Source organism: Monodon monoceros, unplaced genomic scaffold (assembly GCF_005190385.1).
Source record: "Monodon monoceros isolate NGI ecotype Baffin Bay Population unplaced genomic scaffold, NGI_Narwhal_1 Super_Scaffold_4, whole genome shotgun sequence".
In the NCBI taxonomy this organism is placed as follows: Eukaryota; Metazoa; Chordata; class Mammalia; order Artiodactyla; family Monodontidae; genus Monodon; species Monodon monoceros.
This window is the reverse complement of record NW_021703781.1, coordinates 23,732,451-23,752,564: the sequence shown is the minus strand read 5'-3', so window position 1 is coordinate 23,752,564 and position 20,114 is coordinate 23,732,451. Positions and strand designations below refer to the sequence as shown.

At 40.7% G+C, this 20,114-nt stretch overlaps 1 protein-coding gene across 9 annotated transcripts in view; it reads left to right on the top strand.

Annotated features, from left to right (window-relative positions):
• The window catches only part of USP54 (ubiquitin specific peptidase 54), a 147,834-nt gene that overhangs the window by 39,907 nt on the left and 87,813 nt on the right, over positions 1 to 20,114 (top strand). The window contains exon 1 of one of the 9 annotated variants that reach the window (XM_029244930.1): positions 16,928 to 16,975. The exons of the other annotated variants lie outside the window; for them this stretch is intronic. The gene's annotated coding sequence lies outside the window, so the exon portion shown is untranslated. Of the gene's footprint in view, positions 1 to 16,927; positions 16,976 to 20,114 lie in introns of those variants that run through there. 9 annotated transcript variants of the gene reach the window in all.

The following is a 20,114-nucleotide window of genomic DNA, read 5'->3' as shown; positions in this document are numbered from 1 at the left end:
TAAAAGGACACTAGTTAGTAGTATGAGAGCTGAAACAGAAGGCTGAGTATTGCCTTCAGGCTTTGACCTAGTTGGGAATGTGCACCTCAGGCAACTCAAAATTTTCACCATTCTGTGCATTCACATGTCCATGAGTGATCACAGAAGTGTTGCAAATATTGATTTTGAGGTTACAAATTATTTTAGTGAGTAGGAAAATTGGCATATGAGGAATCCATGTAATGAGGATTGACTCTGCGTGTGTATAGTAGCTTTTGTTTTCCATTTTGCTTGATTTTATAAAAATGAAATATTTTTGAAAATACTGTTATAATCTCTTCTTTTCACCTAACACCCTAATCATTTATTCATTCAGCAAGTTATTTATGGCATGCCCACTATGTGTCCACATAGTATACTAGACTCTGGAGATACAGTAGCAAATAAGATAAACAAAGCCCTTGCCTTATGGAGCTTACATTCTAATGGGGAAGGTAGATAATGAGTAATGTCTGGTAGTGATAAGTACAATTAAAAAAACTAAGGCAGGGTAAGGAGATAGGGTGGCAGTTGGTAATTTTATTTTATTAATTAAAAATTTTGTTTTTCTTTTTTTAGAAGTTTATTTTTTGGCTGCATTGGGTCTTCATTGCTGTGTGTGGGCTTTCTCTAGTTGCGGTGTGTGGGCTTCTCATTGCGGTAGCTTCTCTTGTTGAGGAGCATAGGCTGTAGGTGTGTGGGCTTCAGTAGTTGTGGCACATGGGCTCAGTAGTTGTGGCACATGGGCTTAGTTGCTCTAAGTCATGTGGGATCTTCCCGGACCAGGGATCGAACCCTTGTTCCCTGCATTGGCAGGCAGATTCTTAACCACTGTGCCACCAGGGAAGTCCCTATTATCTTAATTTAGTATACTTTTTTTAGGTAAACAAATATTGACTTTATTCGCAATTGGCCATTTTTTAAAAAAATTTATTTATTTTATTTTATTTTTGGCTGCGTTGGGTCTTCATTGCTGTGCACGGGCTCATTGCTGTGGCTTCTCTTGTTGCAGAGCATGGGCTCTAGGTGCACAGGCTTCAGTAGTGGTGGCTCGCGGGTTCTAGAGCACAGGCTCAGTAGTTGTGGTGTTCAGTAGTTGCTCCACGGCATGTGGGATATTCTCGGGCCAGGGCTCGAACCTGTGTCCCTTGCATTGGCAGGCGGATTCTTAACCATTGAGCCACCAGGGAAGCCCTGGCCATTTTAATTAATTAATTTTTATTGAAGTATAGTTGATTTACAATGTTGTGTTAGTTTCTGTTGTACAGCAAAATGATTCAGTTTTATATATATCTATATATTTTTTCTTTTTCAGATTCTTTTCTATTATAGGTTATTATAAGATATTGAATATAGTTCCCTGTGCTATACAGTAGGATCCTGTTGTTTATCTATTTTATATATCGTGGCGTATAGCTATTAATCCCAAGCTCCTAATTTATCCCTCCCCTACTCCTTTCCCCTAAGTTTGTTTTCTAGGCAGTTGCCAATTTTATTTATTTTTTAAATTTTTTGTTAAAAATTTTTATTTTTTTTTTATGAAAAGACAACCTACAAAATGGGGGAAAATATTTATAAATGATACAACAGACAAGGGCTTAATTTCCACAATATACAAAGAGCTCCTACAGCTCAACAATAAAAAAAACAAATAACCCAATTGAAAAATGGGCAGAAGACCTTAATAGACATTTCTCCAAAGAATACATATAGATGGCCAGTAGGCACATGAAAAGATGCTCAACATCACTAATTATTAGAGAAATGCAATTCAAAACTACAATGAGGTACCACCTCACATTGGCCATCCTTAAAATGTCTACAAATAACAAATGCTAGAGAGGGTGTGGAGAAAAAGGAACCCTCCTACATTGTTGGTGGGAATGTAAGTTGGTGCAGCCACTATGGAAAACAGTATGGAGGTTCCTCAGAAAACTAAAAATAGAATTACCATATGATCCAGCAATCCCACTCCTGGGCATATATCCAGAGAAAGCTATAATTCAAAAAGTTACATGCAGGGCTTCCCTGGTGGCGCAGTGGTTGAGAGTCCGCCTGCTGATGCAGGGGACACGGGTTTGTGCCCCGGTCCAGGAAGATCCCACATGCCGCAGAGTGGCTGGGCCTGTGAGCCATGGCCGCTGAGCCCGCGCGTCCGGAGCCTGTGCTCCGCAATGGGAGAGGCCACAACAGTGACAGGCCCGCGTACTGCAAAACAAAAAAAAAAGTTACATGCAACCCTATGTTCGTAGCAGCACTATTCACAGTAGCCAGGACATGGAAACAACTGAAATGTCCATTGACAGTTGAATGGATAAAGAAGATATGGTACATATACACAATGGAATACTGCTCAGCCATAAAAAAGACCGAAATAATGCCATTTGCAGCAACATGGATGGAACTAGAGGTTATCATACTAAGTGAAGCAAGTCAGAAAGAGAAAGACAAATACCATATGATATCACTTGTATGTGGAATCTAAAATATGGCAAAATGAACCTATCTATAAAACAGAAATAGACTTATAGAGAACAGACTTATGGTTGCCAAAGGGAAGCGGGAGGGAGAGGGATGGACTGGGAGTATGGGGTTGGTAGATGCAAACTATTACATTTAGAATGGATAAACAAGGTCCTACTGTACAGCATAGGGAACTGTATTCAATGTCCTGGGATAAACCATAATGGAAAAGAATATGAAAAAGAATATATATATATGTATATATAAAAAATGGAGTGACTTTTCTGTACACCAGAAACTAACACAACATTGTAAATCAACTATACTTCAATAAAAACTTTTTTTTTTTTTTTTGGCTGCACTGCGCAGCATGCAGGATCTTAGTTCCCCAACCAGGGATTGAACCCATGCCCCCTGCAGTGAAAGCGTGGAGTCCTAACTACTGAACCACCAGGGAATTCCCCAGGAATACATTTCTTTATATTGGTATGGACTCATAGATATTTATCTTATTCTTTAGCCTATAACCCAATATTACTTTCTTTTTCTTCTCAAATTGTTTCAGATTTGGCCATTGGGCACTTCTTTGGTTGTCTCCTGTGTCCCTTTGATATACCTCTATCAATTTAGGATATTTGTTGTGTTTTGTTTTTAGCATTTCCTTACTTTTTGACATTATAAGATGCTCCAGGCTCATCTCATGTATTTCCTGTCCCAGGCCTAGAATTAGCCATTTCTCCAAGGAACCTTGGATTCCTTTATTGGAGAATAGTATTTGAAACTAAGATGTCAGGTCTAGGTGTGCTTGTTGCAACTGGTGTGTCATTGATTCTAAACATTCTCAGCTGACAGCAAGTAAATATATGCATGTATACATATACACATCTGTAAATATTTCTAGATGTAACCATCTTTATTTTTTTATTTTTAAAAAGTGTTTTATTTTTTGGCCACGCCATGCAGCATGTGGGATCTTAGTTCCCTACCCAGGGGTCGAACCCACACCCCCTGCATTGGAAGCGCAGAGTCTTAACCACTGGACTGCCAGGGAAGTCCCCCATCTGTATCTTTATTAAGCTAAGCACAAGTTTATACTCCAACTCTAGTTACCACATGGATAATTTTAGCCTTTTCCTCTGTCTTATCTGTAACTTCCCATTCCAAACGTGAGAAACCTTCCACTATCTCCCATTCATTTACTTAATTGTTCAATTCCAGTATACATGTATAGTGTTTTTCAGAATTGTTAACTTGTACATCTGTGGGAAGCATCTGTACTAGCTAGAATGGCAGTGGTAACGTTCAGTTTCTTTGCCGTTAGTTTTAAAAACTCCAGTCATTTCCATAGTTGCTTAGGTCAGTACCTTTATCCACTACCCCCTTTAGTGAGGTTGTTTATACATTTGTATGTTTTTATTATGGAAAATGTCAAACATATACAAATGTAAGGAGAAGAGTGTGTTGAACTCACCTGTACCCATCACCAGCTTCATGAACTATTAAATACACGGTCAGTTGTGTTTCATCTATCCTTCCCCCACTCCTCCTTAGTCAACCCATAATTATTTTGAAGTAAATTTCTTACATATTATTTCATCTGTAAATATTCCCAAATGAGACTTACCATAATTTAACCAATCTCCTATTGACAGACATTTAGTTTTTACTTATTACAAATGGTGCAACTGTAATATCTTTCTACATTATCTTTGTAAACTGCAGGGTAAATTTCTAGAAGTTGAATTGCTGAAATAAAGGGTATAAGCATTTTTTTTTTTTTTTTTTTTGCGGTACGCGGGTCTCTCACTGTTGTGGCCTCTCCCGTTGCGGAGCACAGGCTCTGGACGCGCAGGCTCAGCGACCATGGCTCATGGGCCTAGCCGCTCCAGGGCATGTGGGATCTTCCCGGACCGGGGCATGAACCCGTGTCCCTTGCATCGGCAGGCGGACTCTCAACCACTGCGCCACCAGGGAAGCCCCGGTATAAGCATTTTAAATTGAGAAATACCACCAAATTAATTTTATTTCTACCAGGAGTGAATGAGAATTTACCCCTCCCCTCACCCTCACCTGCTCTGGTTTCACCAAACTTTTAAATACTTGGCATTCTGAGATACAAAAGGTGATAGTACTTTTCTTTTACATTTCTTTAATATGAATGAGATAGGACATTTTCCTTATCTTTACTGGTCATCTATTTTTTCTCTCTGTGAACTGGACATTTAAATTCTTTGTTTAAGGAAAGAAAATAAAGTGGCACAAAGGACCAGTTCCTTTCCTAAACCATTAATACCATGCTGTCATGTCTTCCTTTTCCCGTGTTCCCAGTTCAGATCACCAACTCGGGAGTGGTGTTTAAGTCTCTTTAATGAAGATAAATACTTGCCCATCTTTTTCCCCTATCCTTTTGTCCCCCTTTTCACTCACCAAAGGTTCATTAGTTCTCTGCTTTCTTTGCACCTTGAGCACAGTCAGATTGTTTTTCAAACAGACGGTTTTAAGTCAGCTTCTGAGAGTACTCTGGGGAAATTTGCCCAAAAAGCAACAGGAAGGATTTCTACAGACATGTAGGGGAATGTTTGTAATTGTTTAGCAAAGGGTGTGCCCTGCAAGTATCGTTTCAGGCTGCCTTGTTCATCTGTTCTGTCTTTCCACCCAAACGTAACACCTGTACTCTGACTTTTGCTGCTGTGACATGTTGGTGTCATTTTCAGCCTTATTTTTGTCACAGTGAATTATCTGTGTCCATTCACTTTGGACATACATGTAATCAGTACTGTTGGCTTCTTAATTAGAGAAATGGTGATTGCATTCTGTCCTGAACTAAATGACAATGTCAGACAGTAAGAATGCCCTGACAGCCTGATTTTCTTGCTTATGTATTCTTTAAAAACAGCTATTCAAAATCTCATACACACATAAGTTGTTTGCCAAGCATTTGAAGCCATCTAGTTTTACCAGGTGGCAGCTGCTGTTGTTTATGGGAACCTAATTTAAACCACAGACATGGAACAGTGTCCTTGTTTTGCAAAGAGGAAAACTGTGATTTTTTAAAATAACAGCTTTATTGAGACATAATTCACATACCACACAATTCATCCATTTAAAGTTTTACAATTCAGTAGTTTTTAATATCTTTACAGAGTTGAACAACCATCACCACAATTAATTTTAGAATATTTTTATCACCTCCAAAATTAATGGTATATCTATTAGCAGTCACTTTATATTTCTTTCACACCTCCTCTCAGTCCTAGGCAACCATTAATCTACTTTCTATCTCTGTAATTTGCCTATACTGGATATTTCATATAATTGGAATCGTACAATAGGTGGTCCTTGTGACTGGCCTTTTTCACTTAGCATGATATTTTCAAGGTTTATTCATGTTGTAGCATGTATTAGTACTTCATTCTTATAATGACAGAATACTGTTCTATGGTATGAATATATCACATTTGATTTATCCATTTATCAGTTGATATACATTTGGGTTGTTTCTACCTTTTGGCTATTATGAATAATGCTGCTATGAACGTTCATGTACAAGTTTTTTTTTTTTTTTTTTTGCTGTACACGGGCCTCTCACTGTTGTGGCCTCTCCCGTTGTGGAGCACAGGCTCCGGACGCACAGGCTCAGCGGCCATGGCTCACGGGCCCAGCCGCTCCGCGGCATGTGGGATCTTCCCGGGCCGGGACACGAACCCGCGTCCCCTGCATCGGCAGGCGGACTCTCAACCACTGCGCCACCAGGGAAGCCCCATGTACAAGTTTTTAAGTGAACATATGTTTTAATTTCTCTTGGAGATTATCTCTCTACCTACCCACCTACCTACCTAACCTACCTACCTACCTATCTCTAGGAATAGAATTGCTGGGTCATATGGTAACTCTATGTTTAATATTTTGAGGATCTACCAGGCTGTTTTTTAAAGTGGCTGTACCATTTTACATTTCCAACAGCAGTGCAGGAAGATTCAGATTTCTTTCCACTCTTGTTAACCCTTATTATTTTAGCCATTTTGGTGTGAAGAGGTAGTTTTGATTTTCATTTCATTGTTTAATTTAACCATGTTTGTTTTTTTAATGATTAATTATTAACAAGCTAATAAAAAGCACAGTTTATTTTTTAGAACAGTTATAGATTTATAGAAAAATTGAGCAAATAGTGTTACCAAATTCAGATTCTGCTGCTCACTCACTGCTCAAAAGCTGATACTTGACAGACATGTTGGTTGGAAAGGAAAGGTTACTTTATTCAGGAGGCTGGCAATCTGGGGAGATGGCAGACCTGTGCCTAAAAACCAACTCTGACGATTCTGCTTAACCATGAAAGTGTTCTATTTATTTATTTATTTGTTTGATTGTTTATTTATGGCTGCATTGGGTCTTCGTTGCTGCATGTGGGCTTTCTCTAGTTGCGACGAGCAGGGGCTACTCTTCGTTGCGGTGCACAGGCTTCTCCTTGCGGTGGCTTCTCTTGTTGCTGAGCACGGGCTTTAGGCGCGTGGGCTTCAGTAGTTGTGGTGCACAGGCTTAGTTGCTCCGTGGCATGTGGGATCTTCCTGGACCAGGGCTCGAACCTGTATCTCCTGCATTGGCAGGTGGATTCTTAACCACTGTGCCACCAGGGAAGCCCCATGAAAGTGTTTTAAGGGAGAATCATTTGGGGAGGAGGTCAGTCTTCCTTATTTTGTGTGCAGGCTTTCTTCTGATTGGTTGGTAGTGAAGTAACAGGGTGGTGTTCCAAGAATCTTGTGCACAGCCTGAAGTTACCCTCCTCTACCTAGGTGGGGGCCTTATTTCCTACAGAAGCCCTCAAAGGTATTGTTATATATATTCCTTGAGGAGGAACCAGGACCCTGCTTTTATTGCTGCACTGTTTCTTTCTCTTTTTAAAATATTTTTTTATTTATTTGGCTGCATCGGGTCTTAGTTGCGGCATGCGGGATCTTTCATTGCAGGGCACGGGCTTCTCTCTAGCTGTGGCCCTGACCAGGGGTTGAACCCACATCCCATACATCGGAAGGCGGATTCTTAACCACTGGATCACCCGGAATGTCCCTGCACTGTTGTTTCTTAACTGCTCCTCCTTTGTTTCTGCGTTCACTCCCTTCCCTGATAAGCAACTGTTTGAATTTGCCCTTTGGAACTCAGGGAAAGTCAAGGTGGCTGAATGAAGCCTATTTCCTACAAACAGGAAACAGGGGACATGGAAGGGATTTATACCCAGGTGGGCCTCACAGGGTCCCGCTTCCTTTCAGTAGTAGAGTTCCCCTATTGTGTCTCTCCACAGTTTCCCCTATTAGTAACATCTTACTAATGTGTGGCACATTTGTTGCAGTTAATAAACCAATATTGAAACATTATTAACCAAAGCCCATAGTTTGTTAAGATGTCTTCATTTTTTTTTTTTTTTTTTTTTGGGTATGCGGGCCTCTCACTGTTGTGGCCTCTCCTGTTGCGGCAGATGCGCAGGCTCAGCGGCCGTGGCTCACGGGCCTAGCTGCTCCGCCGCATGTGGGATCTTCCCGGACCGGGGCACGAACCCGTGTCCCTTGCATCGGCAGGCGGACTCTCAACCACTGCGCCACCAGGGAAGCCCCAGTTTTTTTTTTAAATATCTTTATTGGAGTATAATTGCTTTACAGTGTTGTGTTAGTTTCTGCTGTATAACAAAGTGAATCAGCTATATGCATACGTATATCCCCATATCCCCTCCGACTTGTGTCTCCCTCCCCACCCTCTTTATTCCACCCCTCTAGGTGGTCATAAAGCACCGAGCTGATCTCCCTTTGCCACGTAGCTGCTTCCCACTAGCTATTTTACATTTGGTAGTGTATATATGTCAATGCTACTCTCTCACTTCATCCCAGCTTAGTTTTTTTTCTGTTTAAGTCCACATCTAAAATTCCACATTGCATTACTTATCACCACTCCTTTTGGTTTTAATGGTTTCGCAAACTTTGATTATTTTTGATGACCTGGACAGTTTGGACTACTACTGGTCAAGTATTTTGTGGGATGCCCCTCCATTGGAATTCATCTGATACTTTTCTCATGATTAGACTGGGGTTATGGGTTTTTGGGTGGAAGATCCAGATATATAGTATCATTCTCGTCACATCATATCAAGGGTAAATGTTGTCAACATGATTTATCATTGTTGATATTGACCTTGATCACCTGCCTGAGGCACTGGCTGTCAGGTTTCTTCAGTGTAAAGGCACTCCTCTTGACTATTTCCATACTGTATTGTTGAGCAGCTTTTCATGTGCTTATTCATTTGTGTATGTTCTTTGGAGAAATGTCTATTCAGAACTTTTTTTAAATTGAGGTTTTAAGAAATACCCATTTTTAAATTGGATTGCTTTTATTATTCAGTTGTAAGTATTCTTCATCTATTCTAGATACAAGTCTCTTATCAGAACTGTAATTTGCAAATATTTTCTCCCATTTTTTGGGTCATCTTATTACTTAAAAAAATTTTTTTTAATTAACTTATTTTAGGCTGCATTGGGTCTTCGTTGCTGCGTGCGGGCTTTCTCTAGTTGTGGCAAGCGGGGGCTACTCTTCGTTGTGGTGCATGGGCTTTTCACTGCGGTGGCTTGCCTTGTTGTGGAGCACGGCTCTAGGTGCAGGCTTCAGTAGTTGTGGCTTGCAGGCTCTAGAGCGCAGGCTCAGTAGTTGTGGTGCATGGGCTTAGTTGCTCCGTGGCATGTGGGATCTTCACGGAGCAGGGCTCGAACTTGTGTCCCCTGCATTGGCAGGCGAATTCTTAACCACCGTGCTACCAGGGAAGCCCCATCTTATTACTTTCTTGATGGTGTCCATTAAAACATAAAAGTTTTAATTGTTAGGACGTCAAATTTATCTATTTTTCCTTTTGCTGCTTGTGTCATATCTAAGAGGACTTTGCCTAACCCAAAATCATGAAGTTGTATGCTTAAACTTTCTTCTAAAGGTTTTAATAGTTTTAGCTCATTTATTTAGATATCTGACCCATTTTTATTTATTTATTTAAAATTATTTATTTATTTATTTTCGCTGTGCCGGGTCTTATTTGCTGCATGTGGGATCTTCGTTGTGGCCTGTTTAATTGTGGTACGCCAGATCTTTAGTTGCGGCATGGGGGCTTCTTAGTTGTGGTATGCGAACTCTTAGTTGTGGCATGCATGCAGGATCTAGTTCCCCGCCTGACCAGGGATCGAACCTGGGCCCCCTGCATGGGAAGCATGGAGTCTTACCTACTGGACCACCAGGGAAGTCCCTGATCCATTTTTAGTTAATTTTTTTTCATATGGTGTGAGATAGGAGTCCAGCTGCATTCTTTTGCATATGGATATCCAGTTGCCTTGTAAGCAGATAGGGTTGGGGTTCCCCAGAGAAAGAAAACCAGGCATGGCTTTCTTGATATAAGAGTAGCCATTTTTGGCCTAAGCCATTTTATGATCTAAGCCTGGTCACAGTGCTAGTCCTTGAACAGGTCTCAGTAATTAGTGATCTTAAGGGAACAAAAGAATGCAAAAATAAGCAGACCAGTTGTCAGACAAGAGAAGTAACAATAGCAAAGATAATATATCAGTTGTAAAGACTCCCAGTTCTGTTTCAGTGGTAAAGATTAGCATGAAGTGCTCAACCACCAGAAAAGCTGGAACTTGAGGGATGATTATGTTGACCTTTTCTGACCCTTGTGACTTCAGTCAACTAAAGCTTGGACTCTGTCGTTGGCCCAAGTCCCTTCATGAATATGCATGTACTCTTAGCTTAAAACTTTCCCAATTTTGCTATTTGGGGAGACACTGCTTTGGGAAAGATCCTTGGTGTTCTCCTTACTTGCTGCAAGTAATAAATCCTTCCTTCTCCCAGTCTTTGGCTTGGTTGTGTCTTTTGGCTGGACATGCATCAAGAGGCGAACCCAATTTTCGGGTAACAGCCTCAACACTATTTTTTAAAAAAATATTTATTTATTTAATTTATTTATTTGGTTGTGCTGGGTCTTAGTTGAGGCAGGCAGGCTCCTTAGTTGTGGCTCACCAGCTCTTTAGTTGCACAATGTGGGCTCCTTAGTTGTGGCTCGCTGGCTCCTTAGTTGCAGCAGGTAGACTCCTTAATTGTGGCAGGTGGGCTCCTTAGTTGTGACGTGCAAACTCTTAGTTGTGGCATGCATGTGGGATCTAGTTCCCTGACCAGGGATCGAACGCGGAGTGTTATCCACTTCGCCACCAGGGAAGTCCCCAGTACTGTTTGTTAAAGAGACTGTTCTTTCCCCCTTGAATTGTCCTGGCATGATGGTGTGACTTTGTTTTTCTAAAGGATTTAAAAATTTTTTTAATTTATTTATTTTTGGCTGCATTGGGTCTTCATTGCTGTGTGTGGCTTTCTCTAGTTGCAGCAAGTGGGGGCCACTCTTTGTTGCAGCGCACGGGCTTCTCATTGTGGTGGCTTTTCTTGTTGTGGAGCACGGGCTCTAGGCATGTGGGCTTCAATAGTTGTGGCATGCGGGCTCAGCAGTTGTGGCTCACGGGCTCTAGAGTGCAGGCTCAGTAGTTGTGGTGCACAGGCTCAGTTGCTCTGCGGCATGTGAGATTTTCCCGGACCAGGGCTTGAACCCGTGTCCCCTGCTTTGGCAGGCAGATTCCTAACCAGCCAATGATGGTGTGGTTATTAAGGTTCAGTTGAACATGGGGAAAAATTTAGCATGTGTATATATATATATATATTTTGGTCGCACCACGTGGCTTGCAGTATCTTAGTTCCCCGACCAGGGATTGAACCCAGGCCCTGGTAGTGGAAGCATGGAGTCCTAACCACTGGACCACCAGGGAATTTCCCCTAGCATGTATATCTTAATACATTATTAGTAACTCTACCCCAAATCAGTTATAATTTGCTGAAATGTGGTAGAAATCTCAGAGGCTTTCACTACAGCTAGAGAAGACCAGAGACGATTTAGGATAAATATTGCCCAAAATGTAAATTACTCTGCTGACAGCTTAGCACAACTGTAGACTCAATTTGGTTCTTGTGAAACCTCTTAAGGAGAGTTTTTGCCTTTAGAATCTTCTGAGTTAACACGCATAATTATTTCAGTGACATAGTAAGGTGTTATCAGAACTGGGAGCAAATTGCTCTTCAGTTTATTCCCAGTTTTAGTTTGTGGCCATCCTGAAATTTTGGCACAGTCACCACTGTCCTTTAGTCCTCTCATTATGTGCCTGCCCTAAATCTTCACAGATTTGGAGTAAGAGCACTAGAAGAAAGAGCTCTAGAAGTTGCGCTCTGGTGCCGAATTGAATCTTGGAGACAGAGTTTTGGGTGAAGTAGAAAAGAATAGCTTTATTGCTTTGTCAGGCAAAGGGGGACACAGAAGACTTGTGCCCTGAAAAACTGTGTGTCCCAATGTGGGGGGATTTGGTGAGGATTTTTTTGACCATGCCACATAGCTTGTGGGATCTTAGTTCCCTGATCAGGGGTTGAACCTGGGCCCTCAGCAATGAAAGCAAAGAGTCCTAACCACTGAATCGCCAGGGAATTCCTGATGAGGAGTTTTACAGCAGTGGTTTCAAGGGCGGGGTTGCTGATAAGGATCAGGGTGTGTGCAGGGCCTGCACTCCTTTAATCTGGCCTCAGGTGGTTTCCTGATGAGCTTCTGGAGGTTATTAAACTGTGACCTTCTCTGGAATAAAGAATGCTAATATCTTCCATTTGTTGGGGATTTTAGTTCTGTAAAAGAGCTCAAGGGTATCATTATGAGTATCCCTTGAGGACCCTGCCCCAAGGCTACACTATTGTTTGTTGGCTGCTCCTCCCTTGTCTCTGCATCCCCTCCCTTCCCTGATTAGCAACTGTTTGAAAGGCTTCCATGCCCAAGAGCCCCACAGAGTCCTGCTAGGTTTCACTAGCATTTAGGTGATTCTGTGGTGCTTGAGAGATATTTGACATCCTTACTCCTCTCTAGAAGCTTTCAGTCTCTTTGAAGAAATTTTAAACCATTGTTCTAGAGATATGTTGGCTATATTCATAATGACATAGTGCTATTTCAAATAATTTTTAGGATAATGCAAGATGTAATTAAATATATGAATTTAAATGATAATGATATTATGACATTAGAAACTCAAATAAGTGGCCCCTGACTGCCTTTCCTCTTTTTTCAGAGTCCATTTGTATGAGAAATACACAGAACTGTTTTTGGATGGTTTGTTGCTTAGGTCTGTGGTTAACAGCCAGAGTTTATCCAAAGTATGTCCTTAGGATCATAATTGTTTGTTTTTTTCTTCTCTCTTCCTTTTTGCATTATACCTCTTCTTAGTAATGGGTACTTGAGTAAAATAATCAGCTATTCAAGATACATATGCTATTTACTGACACTAAATAAATCTCAGAATATAAACTAGATACAAATTAGCTATATAGTTTTTATTGTTTTCTATGGACTTTCCAGTATATTCTTCTTTACAATCTAGAGTCAAAGGCTAGAATATTTTCTCTTGGGTTCCTTGTTAACTAAGATCAAGTCCATATTTTAGTTTCATTTTCCAAACTCCAGTTTAAGCTTTTTTTCCCCCATGTGAACACATAGCCAGGAGTCAAATGCTACTGTTCCATGGGCTTCCACTTGATATAAAGCAGTCTTTACCCTGCCCCTCCCCACCTCAGTCCTCCATAATTTATTTAAAAGTCTCCAAATTTCCTCACTGCTCCCTAGAGTGCTAGAATCAAGACACTTTTATTTTCCAATCTGGCTCTTACTCTGGAGCCACTCAACTCCTTCCTTTCCGCAAATATCAGCATTATCATTAGCATCTCAGAAATAAAAACCAACAAAAATGGTTTTTGGGGTTACTCCAGGAGGGAGTCACCTTGGTTTTTCTTAGAGAAATTCTGTTTCTCTTTTATGGCTCTAAGAGAAGCAAAATATTCTCTTATTAAATTGAACATTCTGCTGTACCCTACCCCTCTGGATAGTGGATGTGACCAAGTGGGAGTTTTCAGCCTATGTTCTTCCATATCACCCCCCCCCCCCCACATACCCCACCCATCCGCACAAGGATTTCTCTTGATTGTTTTATTCAAGTCTTAGAAGTAGTTTCTCCCTGCTAAAATTTTTTATATTTTTTCAGAGGCCTTTGTCTGTATAGTCAAAGGTGGACTCTTATGGTGTAACATTCCCTGCAAAGTACTTGAAAAATAGGACAAGTTTTGTTGAAGCACAGTATTACAAAGTACTGTTGTTATTGAACCGAACTTGAGTTCACATGCTTGGAGCCTAGGAAAGCCAATCTGCTGATACCAGGTTGTGGTGAAGGAAAGCACAGCATTTACTGCAGGGTGCCAAGCAAAGAGAACAGTCAGTTGTGCTCAAAAGACTTGAACTCCCCAGTGACTTTCAGGGAAGCTTTATTTATCTAAAGTTTTTTTGATGTGGACCATTTTTAAAGTCTTTATTGAATTTGTTACAATATTGCTTCTATTTTATGTTTTGGTTTTTTGGCTACGAGGCATGTGGGATCTTAGCTCCCTCACCAGGGATTGAACCCGCACCCCCTGTATTGGAAGGTGAAGTCTTAACCGCTGGACCGCCAGGGAAGTCCCAGGGAAGGGTTTTTTAAAGGCAACATTATGGGTGAGGGTTGCAGGGTGCCTGATCAACTCATGGACATTCTCCTGATTGGTTGATGGTGAGGTAACAGGGTAATGTTCCTGGAATCTCAGTCATCAATCTTCTGGTTCCAGATAGTCTGGGGTCTAGTGCTTGTGGTTAGATGTAGTCACCATTCTCTACCTGGGAGGTCGGGGGTCTTAGTTTCTGCAGAACATCTCGAAGATATGCATCAGATTGTTATCAGTAGCCCTTTAGGAGGAACCAGGAGTCCTGTGACTAATCTAATCATTGATTGCATGGGGCTGCTCTTTGGAACTCAGGGAAGGCCTAGGAGACTAAAGCCTTTTTTCTACAACCAAGAAACTGAGACACGGAGCGGCTTTTGTACCTGGGAAGGCTCTGCAGGCTCCTGCTCAGCTTCACTGTTGTAACCAGTGTCATCCAACTTCAGGATCCCTGAACATTTAAAAATGACATCTAAACCCATATATGTTAGTCTCCCTCTTTGTTTGGGAACCCTTGACTGAAACTCCCCACCTTGGCTAGGCAGGATGATAACTGCTTGCCTGCATTGTCTCACAGTAGGAGGTCCTGAAGAAGAACATGGTTCTGCCGTGGAAAACTAACCGGGAGAATTTGGGAGGAGCTGAAAGGAGGGAGGACAGGCCAGCGCATAGTATGTCTTGTAAAACTAACCTGGAAAAATTTGGGAGGGACCAGAAGGAGGAGGGAGGAGACAATGTGTCCTGGCAACCTCCCATAAACCTTCACGATGAAATCCATCTTAGCTGAGACATGCCTGTGCCACCAGGAAGGACCCTGAGTCAGACCGAATATGGGCCAAGCAAGATGATTGGCCACCTGGAAACTGATCCCCTTACCATAAAACCTGAGACTGTGAACCACGGGGCAGAGGAGTTCTCCTAGGTTCCCTTACCCTGTTGCTCTCTGCTCGGGCGCCCCTTCCCAGTAAAGTCTTTTGCTTTTGTCAGTATGTGTGTCTCCTCGGATTCATTTCCGAGTGTTAGACAAGAGCCCACTCTCGAGCCCTGGAAGTGGTCCCCCTTCTTGCAACATCTTGACCTAGCAATCATGCCCACAAAAACACTCCTACAAGCAATTTGGCACTCATCTAGCACAAAGCTGTAGTTACTCAATTTATTTTGGGTTGAGATGCCTAGTGGTTGACACAGGGTTCTCTTTATATGAGACAGAATCTCCTATGCAGTCTTGAAAAGGAAATAAGAAATGTCCAAAAATAACTTATACAAGGCAGAATGTGAGTATGTAGGAGAGTTTTGCATGAAGTATTTTCTGAGGGGCTTCAAAAGAGATTACAGTTCATTAGGGTAAGATTTCCCTGTGGATCACCTCCCTTGCTGGCTGAGATGAGAAGTCATGTTATCTAGTTGCATTGTAACCAGGGTTGCCCCAGTATTCTTAGTTTTATTTGATTAGTTCCACAAGGAATATATAACCATCTCTTAAGGACTTGATTGGAGAGCTTGACCTTGATATTGTTACACTCTTTTTTTGTATTTAGCACTGATCGTAGAAATCCTGTGTTTCACATTTTGAAATGACACTAACATCTCCACCACCCCCTCCACCAAGCACTAGGAGACCTGAATTAGAATGCTAATGGTTAGCAAAAGAAAAGCAATAGTTTCTTTTTTTCTTTTTTTTTTTTTTAATTTGGGCACTTCCCTTCTTGTGAAAGGACTACTTTAGACTAGTATATTGTTAAAATGTAAGAGCTTAATTAGTTTTGGGTAGTGCCTGCTTTTGTTTAATTTTGCCAATAAATCTTAATTAAATCTTTAAAAAAATCAACCCATACATTTTCTCTCAACCTATAGAAATACAACAGAACTTCCTATTAAGCAAGGATTCTGCTGATGAGTTTTTTCATCAGTATGCTTATAAAAAACTCCTTTCAATAAAGCTGTTTTATAACAGGGAGTAGTACATAGAAGGGTGTGCGTTGGTCCTCTGGGGCCTTTGTGCCCTGCCTGCAAATGTGAGTTCTGGGTGGAATGATCACATGTTTGGGGGTAGGACTCTGCCTGCTGTTTGTTCTTGGTGATATAATTTGGCCTCTTCCCTGAGAGAAGGGGGGAGATTTTTCACTGTCCTCGCCTTTCAGGTTGGGAATCTTTGAGAGTCCAAGCTTTTAAAAATTGATTCCTGAATCCAACCTCTCAGTTTACACATTAATTTTCTTTAAGAGTGTGTCTTGTTTAAGATAGTTGGAAGAGTTTTGCCTCTTAAAATGATTTAATTCAATTTAAGTCCAGACAGTCTTGGAATTATGAATTAAGGATTCAAACACGACATTGTTTTGGTTTTCTCAAAAGCACTACGAAAGCATCTTCAAGTGCTCCTTTTGACTTAGTGCAAAGGACTTTTTTAGTGCTGGCCCTCCATTTGAAAGCAGCTGCCAGTCCGCAAACCTTATTGTTATACTGCTGACCTCTGTCATCAGGAATGCTCCGGGAGGAAACAGACTCCTAAATGTTTTTCTTAAGCCTTTATGAAGTTTGTGGTGTGTCCTTTCAAGTTACTTTTGGTTAGTTTCTTAAGTTTACTTTGTGTTTCGTTGGAAGCTCCATGTTTTTAGCTTTATCATGAATTGTCAGTGCTGAGTTCCTGGTAGGTGGTAAAAAGAATTGCCCTTTCCCTGTTACTCTGTTCTACGGGAAGCCTTTGTGGTTTAAATTCACAGTTTCCCATTGTTGCTAGCTTCAGTTGTCTCCTCCCAACGTACCCTTCCCTCCCCAGAACTCTAGCTCTTCCCTTGCCCCTCCCCATTCCTGTATCACTGGTCCCACAAATGCCCTTGTGATTTCTGGTGGCCTTTTGCTGGAGGTTTGAGCGTGCTCTCTGGTAAGTACGTGCTTATGGTAAAACTGGGTGGGTGGAGGGATGTAGGGAACTGGTCAGTCTTTGTGAAGTGTTGCTTTTAACGAGCAAAGTTTAAACCTTGAAAGTGAGGTTAACTTCTTAACTTTCAGAAGGCTTCTTTAATGCTGACTGTTGTTTCTGTGCTTCCCTCCTCTTATTCAATTATTAAGGCTTTGGAACTTTGATTTTTATTATTGGTTTAAAAACCCATTCTCATAGATTTTCTTGAGCTCATAGAATTAAAGGCAAGGGTTGTGGGTTTAGTATTTTAAATTTCCTTCAGATAGAAGGTTATTTGTGATTTCTTTATACTTATTTTCAGTATTAACATACTGATAAAAGAAATAATGAAGAAGAGGTCTTATTTTGTGGCTAAGCTGGAAAGTAGCATTTATTTCCAGAATTGGAATGATTCTTTTTTCTTCTCAGCAAATGTTGGCAAAATTCACTAAAATTTTGGCAATATATTGTCAATTCTGGGAAATGGTTTGCTGAGTACTTGAGGATAACAGATGGTTCTGGGAATTACTTTTGGGAAGTTAGATTTGTTCATTAGCACCTTCTCTCTTGAGATGTAAGGTCTATAATCCTTTTGAAAGTAAAATATTTAATATTTGGTGTTCAGCTTAAGTCAAATATCACTTTCATAATGGGCTTTCTATTTCCTTGGATTATACGTTTTGATCTTCAACTAAGAAACAGTGTGTGTGTGTGTGTGTGTGTGTGTATGTATGTGTTGACATTGAATGGATGATATTCTGGTATTTCAAGCAGTTATAAAGTTATAAGCCTTGGGTTCTTCAGAAGTACTGCTAATTAAAAGTCATTTTTATGGTAGATGATGTGAGGGAAAACTTGTTTGTGGTATTTCATTGCGGTTCAATTGAATCACTTATTCAAGTGATAGGTGCACTTGTATAATAATGAATTCCTGAGCTCTACTACCATGTGGCAAGTGCTAGTTTCTATGCTAAGTGCTTTGCATTTACTTCTAATTCCCAATATGACCTTGTCAGATAGGTAGTATTATCCCTTTGGGAAACAGTCATGCATAGGTACAACATGGGTTTTTCTTTTTTGGAAAATGAGGGAAATAATCCCTACTTGGTAGATTAATTGTGAGAATTAAAGGACATACCATGTGTCTGGTGCCTAGCATAGAGTTGGTGTTCACTAAGTGGTGGCTCCTGTTATTATAATTTTACAGCTGAAAGAGCTGGGGGGTAAGTACTTTGCTTAAGGTCTCTCAGTTGTCAGAAGTAGAGGTGGGATTCGAACCGGCTCAAAACCAGGAGTCTGGCAGCATGTTTTTGTTTGAGTATTGGAAGGCTTTTAGAGTAGATTTCAGTGAATCCCTGCCCATCCCTCCACTCCTGCCCCCAGAGAGGAGGGGTTCTTGATACATGCCTTTCTTTCCTTTGTATCCTCTGTCACCTTCCCAGTCATGTGCTTGGTCTCTCACACTGGAGTTGCTTGTGCCATTCAGTGCCAGTGTTCTCCTAGCAGAAACGAGTCAAGCCAGTGCAGTCAGTGGCTTTTGATAGAGCCATCATGCTTTCATTATTGTTTGTGCTGAAATAATTTGGGCAGTGGTATGTTTATTTTTTTTTTAATTTTTTAAATTGTAAGCTCCTTTTTTTTTAAGTGGTATGTTTATAATGATTAATAAATACTGCATGGTTGCAATTGAACATTTAAGTTGAAAAAAAATCTTAGGGTTTAAAAAATTAGGAAAAAACTCTCTAGTTCTAAGTTACTGAACTAGAGGATAATATAAGGCAACTTTATGGAACTCATAGTTATCATTTTGCTATCCTGGGGCCTAATGTATTCACTATTGACTTTTTTCCCTTTATCTACCACAGTTACTAGTTTGGCGCTACTAGCGGTATGTTTGTTTGTTTTAAATTTATTTATTTATTTAATTTTTGGCTGTGTTGGGTCTTCGTTTCTGTGCGAGGGCTTTCTCTAGTTGTGGCGAGCGGAGACCACTCTTCATCGCGGTGAGCGGGCCTCTCACTGTCATGGCCTCTCTTGTGGCGGAGCACAGGCTCCAGACGCGCTGGCTCAGTAGTTGTGGCTCACGGGCCCAGTTGCTCCGCGGCCTGTGGGATCTTCCCAGACCAGGGCTCGAACCCGTGTCTCCTGCATTGGCAGGCAGATTCTCAACCACTGCACCACCAGGGAAGCCCTACTAGCAGTATGTTTGAGGAAGAATATTGTGTTTGTTCTACTGGCTATTAGGTAGAGTATGTTTCTTCCATAGACCTTTGGGAAACAGAAGGTATGATTTAGGTATGATATGATTTAGGCAGTAGATTCAGGGAAGAAATAAAGAGATGACTGGTTATACTTATAATTGAGTTATCTCTAAATTTAAAAATGTATTTCAAAAAACTTAGTTCTTCATTTATTCTTTTATTTAACAAGTGTTGAATATCTGCTGAGTGTAAGGCAATGTCACTTTCTGCTTTTTATTCTAATAAAGTACTCGGGTGTTGGTTAAGAACTGATTAACAAAATGTTCCTGGGAGGGAGAGATTAAATCCCAATTGGTAGGGGACAGTATTTAGAAAATCTTTTGGGAAATGAATTAAATATAAATGACTACTCCTTCCTAATAGGGTGTGACTATCATTAGTCTTTATTACTATAAATTGCCAGCTGGATGGCTTCTTCAGACAGGTTTGCTGAGTGGAGTGGATTATTAGTATTAGGAAGTACTGGGAAGATGGGGCTGGGGGAAGGGTAATACAGATGACCCTTGAACAACAGGGACTGGAATTGCATGGGTCCACTTATATGCAGGTTTTCTTCAATAAATATACATATTTCTTATTGAGCAAAATGCTGGGTGTATACATAGAACAACTCATTTTTTTGTGTTTTAAGTGTAAGTATTTTGTCACTGAAGTTTTTTGAGCTAAATAGTAATTGATCAGAGATTGCTTTTGGCACCATTTTATAGGTAGGATTAGAAGGGGGAGAAGAGTTTGGAAGTTACCACAGTAGTCGAGGTGAATTGTATTGAAAATGCATTATTTTTAGAATACATTTTCCCTCATTTTGATGCGGCTTTTGGTTTGTGCTATCAATTATAGTTTAATCTCATAGAATTTTT